Source organism: Lycium barbarum, chromosome 6 (genome assembly GCF_019175385.1).
Source record: "Lycium barbarum isolate Lr01 chromosome 6, ASM1917538v2, whole genome shotgun sequence".
NCBI lineage: Eukaryota > Viridiplantae > Streptophyta > Magnoliopsida > Solanales > Solanaceae > Lycium > Lycium barbarum.
The window spans coordinates 80,419,005-80,429,367 of NC_083342.1; positions in this window are offsets into that span (position 1 = coordinate 80,419,005).

Genomic DNA, 10,363 nt, shown 5'->3' on the forward strand with positions numbered 1-10,363 from the left:
TTTGCCTCAATTGTTTCTCAATCACTAAACCCACTTTTGAGTTCTTCAAGCTTTAATGAAGCTTCAGTGGTGAAAACTTCATAACCCACCCAAACAACTTCAAACTTCGGATTTAGATGTTTTCCACCTCAATGAACTCAAATCTAACTTCAAAAACAACAAAATCAAACCACAAAACAATTTTTTTTTTTTTTTTTTTTGGATTTCCGTTTTTTTTTTTTTTTTGTGATTTTCAGATTTTGAGCCTAGGATTAGAAATTGTAGGAACAATCTCTTAGCCTATGCTCTGATACCATATGATAATATTCAACCTAAGGAAACTCTAAGAATTAAACAAAAATAAAGGAAAACAAAAGAGAGATGAAGAATTGGGGATTGAGGAGAATAGAGGATAGATACCTGACCTAAGAGCAAGAAATCTATGGACAAAAAAGGGTATATTAAACCCTAACCCTTCCAATCGGATTTACAAACCCTAGAACCTAAGCAATTCGAATCAACAAATGACTCAAATGAATCCACAAATGAGCAACATTGAATTCGATGGAATTAAGTAATTCACTTCACAACTAGGAAGCAACACTTGGTGAACCAAACAATCTATATTAATCTAAAACTATCAACTACAATCTCTCATAAGAGTTCTTCATTCAATATGATCTAAAGATGAAAATAACCTAAGTCTAGTATTTATACTAAGAGACTGAAGAGCTAGGCTAGTTATTACAAGAATGTCATTAATGAGGCAAGGGCCTTGTTTGGCTAGTTGGATGTTGGCTTGAAATCCGAAAAAGGCTCCTCTTGCACATATAGCCATCATCCAATCCTCAAGCTTGCAATTGTGACCCTTTTGCATCTATGGGCCTCCTTTGGACGTCTAGCCACAATTGCATTTCTGTCCCTTTGCGACTCTAGCCACTTTGAGTGTTGGCCTTCTTTCTTGTAGCTTCTTCTTTCATTCCCCTCCAAGATACTTTCCATACCTTATAGGACTTCTTATGGGGCTTGTGTGCCTCTCCATGGATCTCCAATGCTCCTTGGGTCATCCTCCTAGCTTGAATGGATTGGAGTCCCATGCCTTGGTCTTCAATGTGAGCCTTCAAGCGAGGTGTGCCTAGTAGGGTCATATCAGTTAGCTCCCTTAAACACCTTATGTCCCGCTAGGCATAACTTTGATTGTTAAAGGGCAAAAATGAAAGAGCAGCCTGTTTAAAGGGCAAAAGTGAAAGACCAGTCGATTTGAAGGGGAAACCGTGCAATTATTTCTTTCTCCTACTTATCAGTGTATGGGGTCGGAATGGAGGTAAGAGCGGGTGGGGGAAAAGGGAAAAAATGAAAGAAATTCAAAAGTTTGACCTGTTTCCCGCATTTCACAATTGACAAGGGAAGCCCATCTATATAACGGGAGCCTGACACTTTTGTAACCCAAATTTCTTTTTTGGAACAAAACTAACCCATTAAAAAAAAAGAACCAAACTAGTGAAAGGGCCAAAGTGTGCATTTACACTTTGGTCCTTTCACACACAGAATTTGTGCATGAAACCCCTACCAAAAACCCCCGACCCCAACACATGCATGCTCTTCTCTTTCATTTCCTCTATCTTCACCCTTTCAACACACTTTTGCACTTCCAAAAACATGTCTCAAAGTTTTGAAACTTCAATATTTGCTATACAACCCGATATTTGTGAATGCAATTATTACTGTAAACTAAAAACATCAAAGACCCAAGATAATCCGGGTCGCCGTTTTTGGCGTTGTAAAGTGCCCGAAGTAAGTGTTTTTACATTTTTTAGTGTTTTGTTTCACGTTATCCATATATTTTACTTTAAAAAACTGATTTTCTTGTAATGTTTATAGGATATGGGCGGTTGCAAACACTTTTGGTGGGAAGATAGCATTCACGTGGATAAAACGGTGGCGGCGAAGTTTAAAAATCCACTTTTTGATAGAGATACCGCGACTTCACGAATCTCTAGAGATACTGCTAAGTTGGACTCGCAATTTAAGCTTGTGGAAGCTGAAGAAAAAATTGAACGTTTGGAGGTCTTGCTCACCGATTCCGAAAAAAATGAATTTTGCTGAAGGCTAAACTTAGAGAGGCTCAACACGAGAAAATAGCTTTGAAAGAAAAACTTAAATTGTAGAAGATTATTTGTGCTATCTTGTTGTTGTTCATTATTTATATGTATTTTGTTTATTAAGTTTAATATTTCTATGGATTATATTTTTTACTAGTTGTACCTTTTCCCCTATAATGTAATCCGCACCCTTTATGTACTAATTTATTTGTGTTTCTTTGTGAAATTGTCAATTAATAATAGACTTTAACAATAAACTTTGAAGAATTAAAAACATTCCAAACTAATTCAAATTTAATCATAAAATAAAAATACAAATTAACAGTCTTAGTCCGAAACTTAAATGACCCATAATCTAAAACAATGAGCCTAAATAGACCCTAATCGTCATCAGAATAGAAGTCCTCAATATCGTCCTCAGAACGATATTGGCGGTCTCTTAACACACTTTTTTTTTAGGAGATGTTAGTTCTCTACCGGTTGATGATGCTTGTTCTTTGGCCAACTTTAGCATGTAAAATCTACAACGTCTTGCCAGCATTCTATTGTTTTCTTTTCCAATCCTTTGTATGGCAAGCTCGCAAGTTCCTAGACCTACTCGAGGCATGGTTATTGAGTACCTTGTTAGGATTGGAGCGTTGAGAATTTCCAAGTCACGAACAAGACGTTCTGATTCGGCAATCCGATGTGACCATTCTCAGCTTAAACCGCAATAATATTCTCGCGGATCTGAATATTTCACATTGCAGAAATCATAATTACGCTCTATAAGAAGGTGCGGATTTAGCTCGTCTAGTTTGAAATCACTAGTATCACTCGAAAAACTGCTATGATTTAAACTCTCATCATCACTGCTATTTGGTTCTTTTGGAAGGAGTAAAGACCAAGCTGAGTTTCTACTACTCGACATTGAATACGTTGTAGTCTAATAACAAAGGAAAGGGCTACTTATATAGTTACAAACCCCCAAGTACCCTTGGGGGGGGGGGTCTTTATGACCCTACTTACTTACCTTATTATAAGAAAAATATTAATCTTCATCGGATATTTCACAGTCTGAATCCCACTTGGATCTAAATCTTTTGCTACCATGTATACCATATTCTACCCTATGATAACGTATTTGCATCCGATTGTTCTCTTCGCAAAAACGATTAAGAGAAAAATTAAACTCTTGTGGAGTTCCGCGAGGCATTGACATTGCACCTTTTTTTTGGCGTTTAAGCCCTGTTGAAGCTAACTTTTGCTCCAGTGCTTCAGCCTCCCTAACACGCCAATTCCACTCCTCTCTCATTATTTTATTGTATTCTTGATTGAATATTTTGTTAGGGTTATTTGAGTAATGAAAATCATCTTCATCTAGTTCCCATGTCCTACCCATTGCTTCAAATATGTTTGCCAAGGTAAAACATGTAATAGAATCAAGATTACCAAATTGCCTGTAGAATGTCATGATAACTCGTTTTAAAGTGAATACTAGTTGTTTGTCAATCATGTTATATATAGTACTTCATTTTTTGACCGTTTATTTTAATTTAATTCATATTACGCAATGTTTCAATGTGCAATAGAACATGATTTGACAACACATCATGCATGCCAATTTCAGCTTTTTTATGACACGTAAAGGACTGATTTGACAACACAATGCTGCATTTTTTGACCGTTTATTTGAATTTAATTCATATTACGTAATGTTTCAATGCGCAATAGAACATGATTTGATAACACATCATGCATGCTAATTTCAGCTTTTTTATGACACGTAAAGGACCGATTTGACAATACAATGCTGCATTTTTTGACCGTTTATTTGAAATTAATTCATATTACGCAATGTTTCAATGCGCAATAGAACATGATTTGACAACACATCATGCACGCCAATTTCAGCTTTTTTATGACACGTAAAGGACCGATTTGACAATACAATGCTGCATTTTTTGACCTTTTATTTGAATTTAATTCATATTACGGCAATGTTTCAATGCATAATAGAACATGATTTGACAACACATTTAGTGCTTTATGGTAGGCATTATATCAATGATGATGATTCTTTGAGGGATTATTTGAATGCGCCAGAAGAAACAAAACATTTAGTCGCCCTTAATATTCTTGAGATGTATGTTGAAAAGATACCCCGAGAGCTCCCGCAAGAACAACCCAGTCAAGCTAACACGTATGGAGATATTAGTTCTTACGGGGGTATTTTGAGTGGTCAGGTGCCGCTGGAAAATCTTACCCAACAATTAAATCAAACTTGGTAAATATGCATTCTTATATTATTATTTTGTGCAGTAGCACATGTTTATTGTATGTATTGGTAAATAACCATTTTTAAATCTTTGTAGGGGTTATAGACCTGATATAAGTAACATTGGGCAATCATCTCAATTTAATGGAGCAACTCATTGTTATCAGAACTCTCAGTTCAGTGGAGCTGATTATTATAATAATTCTCAGTTCGGTGCAGCTGATTATTATGAAAACTCGCTAGTGGTACCAACTGTGGATGAAAGGCAGTCCTCTCAGTTTGGTGGAGTTGATCATTCTCCACACCATTCTCATTATCAATATGTGTAGGTTCATCACCTTGATGTTAAATAATATATATATATATATATATATATATATATATATATATATATATATATATATATATATATATATATATATATATATATATATATATATATTTGAATTTGGAATTTAACATATGCTTTTTATCGTGTAGGAGGAGACCTTTCTTAGATGGCGCTGATTGTCCAAGTTATGTGGATACATCAGAGAGTGATGGCAATGAACCAGCTAATAATGCAGAGGTAACCGATGATGAATATAGTGAAGGGGATGAAGAAGATATGCATTTTATGTCCCCAAAAGCAACCAGAACCAACTCACCACCACGTACCACCTCCGATGGCGAAAAATCCAATTCCTGACAGCCCAATGCGGTGGCATTTTTACTATATTCCATATCTTGAAAGTCTCCAAGGTCGTGAGGATGCATTTGTCTTCACAAGAGATGTTGATCAAAGTCGCCAAAAAAGGTGGATTGAACCAAAAAATCCCATGACTGATCGTCCTTGCAAAGGGAATGCAGTTCACACAAAAAAAGATGTTGCAACGGGCTGTCAGAATGTATTGTATAAAGGATATGAGGGAGTTTAAGGTTGATGACTCAAACAAATCGGTATGGAGGCTGATTTGTAAGCGACATACTCAAGGCTGTCGGTGGTTGCTTCAGGGAATTGCTAAGTCTGATGGTCTGTGGAAATCACAAAATTCCACCCGAAGCACACTTGTGATATGGGACAAAGTCGATCATATCATTTTAATTTAGATATAAACATGATTGCTCGTGTGTTACTTAATGTAACATCCCGTAAATCAGAATTAGGTATGAATGTATGAATCTAGTATAAAGGTGATATTTTAGCTATACGAATCTATTTGGGATGAACTCGGGTGATAAACAGTCGTTTTGACAAACCAAAAAGTGAAGTTCTTAAGGCCTTCTAAATTCATTTAAGTCTAGGATAGTCTGTACTTATGGCCTATTTTTGGGTACTTTCTTTAGGAATTTGTGAAAACCTCCTTCTTGAAAGTTGTATCCCTTTGAACTACCTTTCCAACCGTATATTATAGGGGTCAAGGGGACATCTGTACAAAAAGTTATAGCCATTTTACTGAAGGATTACAAAGCAGTCCGTTCACTGGTCATGTTATACGAACTTGTTATACGGCCCATATAATTTTATATGGACCGTCTAACTCGTCCGTACTTCATGAAACTTCAAATAGACGTTCTATTTTCAGCCATGATAAAATATGGCTATACTATACGGACCGTATAACTTTATACGGACCGTATAATGTGTCCATATAATTTCCGCCTCACTTTTGTATAAATTCAAGCCTTCAGTTCTTTTAATTCATTATTCACAATTCCAAGCCCTAGAAACAATCCAAAATATCAAGGTAAATCAATCCAAACCCTTCCAACTCAATTCTAACATATACTCTAATAATCTAAGCAAGAAATCATTGTTCCTAAACTAGGGTTTTCAAGAAGACCCATCTCAAGATTCAAGAATTCAAGATTTTGGAAATCTTCTTCAAAGTTAAAATCTTTAATTCAAGTTTGGAGCATTACTAGGTATGTAGAGTTACTATCTACGTGTAGGAACATCATTGTTCTTCCCCACGCCTCATAATCCATAAATTATGATTCTCTACTAAAACTAGGGCTTTTACACCATGTTCATGACAACCCTAGGTCCATGTCCACGAATAGATTATGTATGAATTGTTATTATTCTATCATTGTGTTCTTAATAACTCCATATGACTATTGAGAATCAGTCCGTAATCCATGAAAACCCATATCTTGTATTCCATGGGTTCTTGCTTGCATGTTTTTAACTAAGAATGATTATTTCATGAATATCCTACATGTCTACAAGTTTTCATGCAACTATATTATATAATTACTTTCATATCATGATACAAGGTACATACATGCTAAATACAAGCTATTCCATGAAACCATGTTTACAAGTTATTTCGTGAAATCATGATTACAAGTCAAGTACAAGTTAATTCACGAAAATCATAGGCTTCTTAGCCAATTATATCATGCTCATGTTTTTGGGAGTTGCACGAATTACCGAGAAGTCTTAGATAGCCTGAAACTACGTAGCCACCGTAGGACAAGGATCGCTCCGCCCAATTAGGACGATTCCTTAATTTTACACTGAATGGATCCATCAGGCACGTTACCACCTTATACCCTGGCAAGGTACGGGGGTTCTGCTGGTCCGGCGAGGTACCAGACTCCACATACCCACGTGGTGATATCACATGGTCGGTTTATGAAATGCTCTCCCTACTTATCATGTTTTACTTATATATATATATATATATATATAGCTCATGTTCATGTCTAGGTTTTCAGTTTCAGTTCTTATCATGTTATTCCATGTCCCATGTTATTTCTTTCAGTTGCTTTACATACCAGTACATTCAATGTGCTGACGTCCCCTTTTATTGCCCGGGGGCCTGCATTTCACGATGCAGGTACTAATTTACAGGATGACATATCTGCTCAGTAGGATAGCATTCGTATCAGCTTATTAGTGAGCCCCATCTCATTCGGGGTTTAGTCAACTCTTTATTTTATTATTAGCTATGCATCTAAGGTATGCTGGGGGCCTTGTCCCAGCGAGTATGTTTTCTATGTTCAGACTTATGTTAGAGGTTTCATAGACTAGACAAGTCAGTTATGTCATGTCACACTTTCGGAGTCGTATAGCCATTTTGGCTCATTCATGTTATTTCCGCACTCATGTTTAAACAAGTATTTTGATTAAGTATTATGACTTATTGCATTTTATAACGGCTCATCATGCATTCGCGTTAAAATTTCGCTCATGTTATGCCTCATGATGATTCAGCAAGCCATGTGGTTCGCTCGGTCACATGCAGAAAGGCACCGAGTGCCGTGTTTCACCCAGGCCATGGTTCGGGGCGTGACAAAGCTTAGTATCAGAGCCCTAGGTTCAAGTGTCTTAGGGAGTCTATGAAACCGTGTTCAGTGGGGTCACTTTTATATGTGTGTGACGCCCACATATATAAACAATTGACCACCAAGACATTTCAGATTGTCTCACTTTTTTCAACTCTAGATCGTGCAATAGAGCTATGTTCTCAGAAATCACTCGGACTCGTGTGTTGTTCCCATTCTACCGAATACGCCTCGTCTCAATAGATGAGGAAGATGTATATCTAATCATTATCGATGTGTTAATTTCAGATGGAGTCATTAGGAATTATTCTAACTCGTGCGTATTGTGCCCTTTCAGAATATGTCCACTAAGAGAAAGGAACCTTCGAGGCCAAGGGCTACCATTGATGCGACCCCAGAGACGGACTCTCATAATCCGAAAGTTCTAATTATTCAGTTCTGCGACTGTAGGTCATCGGAACCTGCTTCAATTACCACTAATGCCCCAGCTCGGACCAATGTGAGGAAGAGGGGTTTTCATAATCCTATTTGCAGCAAGTGTAATAAGAGATATCAAGGGGTGCGCCACTATGGCTGTTATATCCCGTATTTTTGCATATTCAGAAATTTTGAATTAATTGTGACTAGTAAGAGATAAGGCAATATTTTGATTCTATTTAATATATATGTTGTTGTTCATGAAAAATAGTGATGCGGAAATATGGAGGAAGGCTAAGGGAAAAATTGGAATTTTGGAAATTAGTTTCATGAATTACAAAATACTAACCAAAAGTAATTGGGCTAGGAAAAATCAAAAAAAAAAAAAAAAGAGCCCAATAGGGTGGCCGGCCATGGAGCAAAAAAGAAGGGGGGGCCCAAGCCCTTGTGATAATTTAATCCATGTATGAAATGTTTTTAGAAGGTTCCGTACTTCAAAAACTCGCAACTTTCTTATACTAATTCCGATTGACCCGATACTTGTTTCCGAGCTTTTTGATATCGATATATATATATATATATATATTTATTCATCGAGTCTTGGACTTTATTTACTTATATGCATATGGTTTCCTCACTACTCCGCTCGTGCATACTACTATTACATCGTTCGCCGGGTCCCGGGCCGGTTTTGTGGTCGTGCGCACTATGTTATATTCGGCAGTATGATGTGTTACGATTCCCGAGTTCCTCGCCATAGGGCCGGGTACCGCTTATATACGGCGTTATGATGTGACATGGCATATGATGTGTTCCGATGTTGTGATATGTTATGATGATACGATATGTTCGGGGATTGTACGGAGATTTGAAACCTTCTGGAGTATGATGTGTTGTGGCGCCAGCGTTGGAGTGGCGACCACGTTCCTGAGCCCTATGCATGATTTTTATTTGCATTATTTATATTTTCAGCACAGGTTTTGATATACTAATTCTGTATCCATTTTTCGTACTTCTCACTTCAGTTATACTTCGGATTACTGTATTTCATGCTTTACATACTCGGTACATATTTCGTACTGACCCCCTTTCTTCGGGGGTTGCGTTTCATGCCCGCAGGTACAGACATTCGTTCAGGTGACCCGCCAGTGTACGACACTTATTCTGCTATTTGGAGTACTCCTTTGATCCGGAGCTCATATTTTTGGTACATATCTTTTGTTATACATGTTTCTGTATATATGACTATTTGGGGGTACCGCGGGGCCCTGTCCCGTCATATATTTCTGTTATGGTTTGTAGAGGCCTGTAGACATATATGTGGGTCATGGGTCGTGTTTGTTCGATTATGTCCGTGACTTATGCCTTAAGCGGTCCTGTTTGCTATTATGGCCAAAACGGCCCATATGTTTGTATATGTATGTATATTCTGGCGATATGTATTCCGCCAGCCTGCCGGCTTTTGTATGATATTTCTGTCACAGGTGACCGCTTAAGATGACGTCCGTTCTCAGTAATTGTGAAAATTAACGTATGCTAAATTTGAATAAGTCTTTGATATGCCGATTTGGTAAGCGAATGGGTTCCAATTAGGACACCAGTCGCGGCCCACGGGGTTGGGTCGTGACAAAAAGTGGTATCAGAGCGGTTTGTCCTCGGAATGTCTACAGGCCGTGTCTAGTAGAGTCTTGTTTATCGGTGTGTTGTGCACCAAATCTATAAACAGGAGGCTACAAGACATTTAGGATGTTACCTTTCTTTGGATCTTAGATCGTGCGATAGAGCTGTGCTATTAGGATGATTTCTTTCTAACCGACTGTTATGTTTACAGTGATGCCTCCAAAGAAGGCGATGGCTGCCCAGAAGGGAAAAGCAGTGGCAGGAGAGACCAGCCAGATACAAAGAGTCACTCGGGCTCGTGCTCAGATTATGCCCGATATTGCACCCCAGTCGGAGGGTTCTGCTACACCCCCACCATTGGAGGAGCCTGGAGCAGCAGTTGCTGCCACCATGGATCAGGGGGCGGCTTCACCAGTAGCCCCAGAGGCTCCAGCGCCCGAGCCTCCAGCTCCTCAGTTAGGGTCGGAGGATAGGGCGATGAGAGAGGTTGTGCAGTTATTGACGACATTAGTAGCAGGACAGGCTCGCAGACGTGGGCTAGGGGGTGGTGAAGGTGACAGACGTGATAGTTTGAGGGTCCGTGATTTCTTGACCTGTAATCCCCCAGAGTTTTACGGGTCTAAGCCCGAGGAGGACCCCCAGGATTTCATTCGACAGATGCAGCGCATATTGAGACTGGTCAGGGCTTCTGAGACTGAGTCTGTCGAGCTGGCTT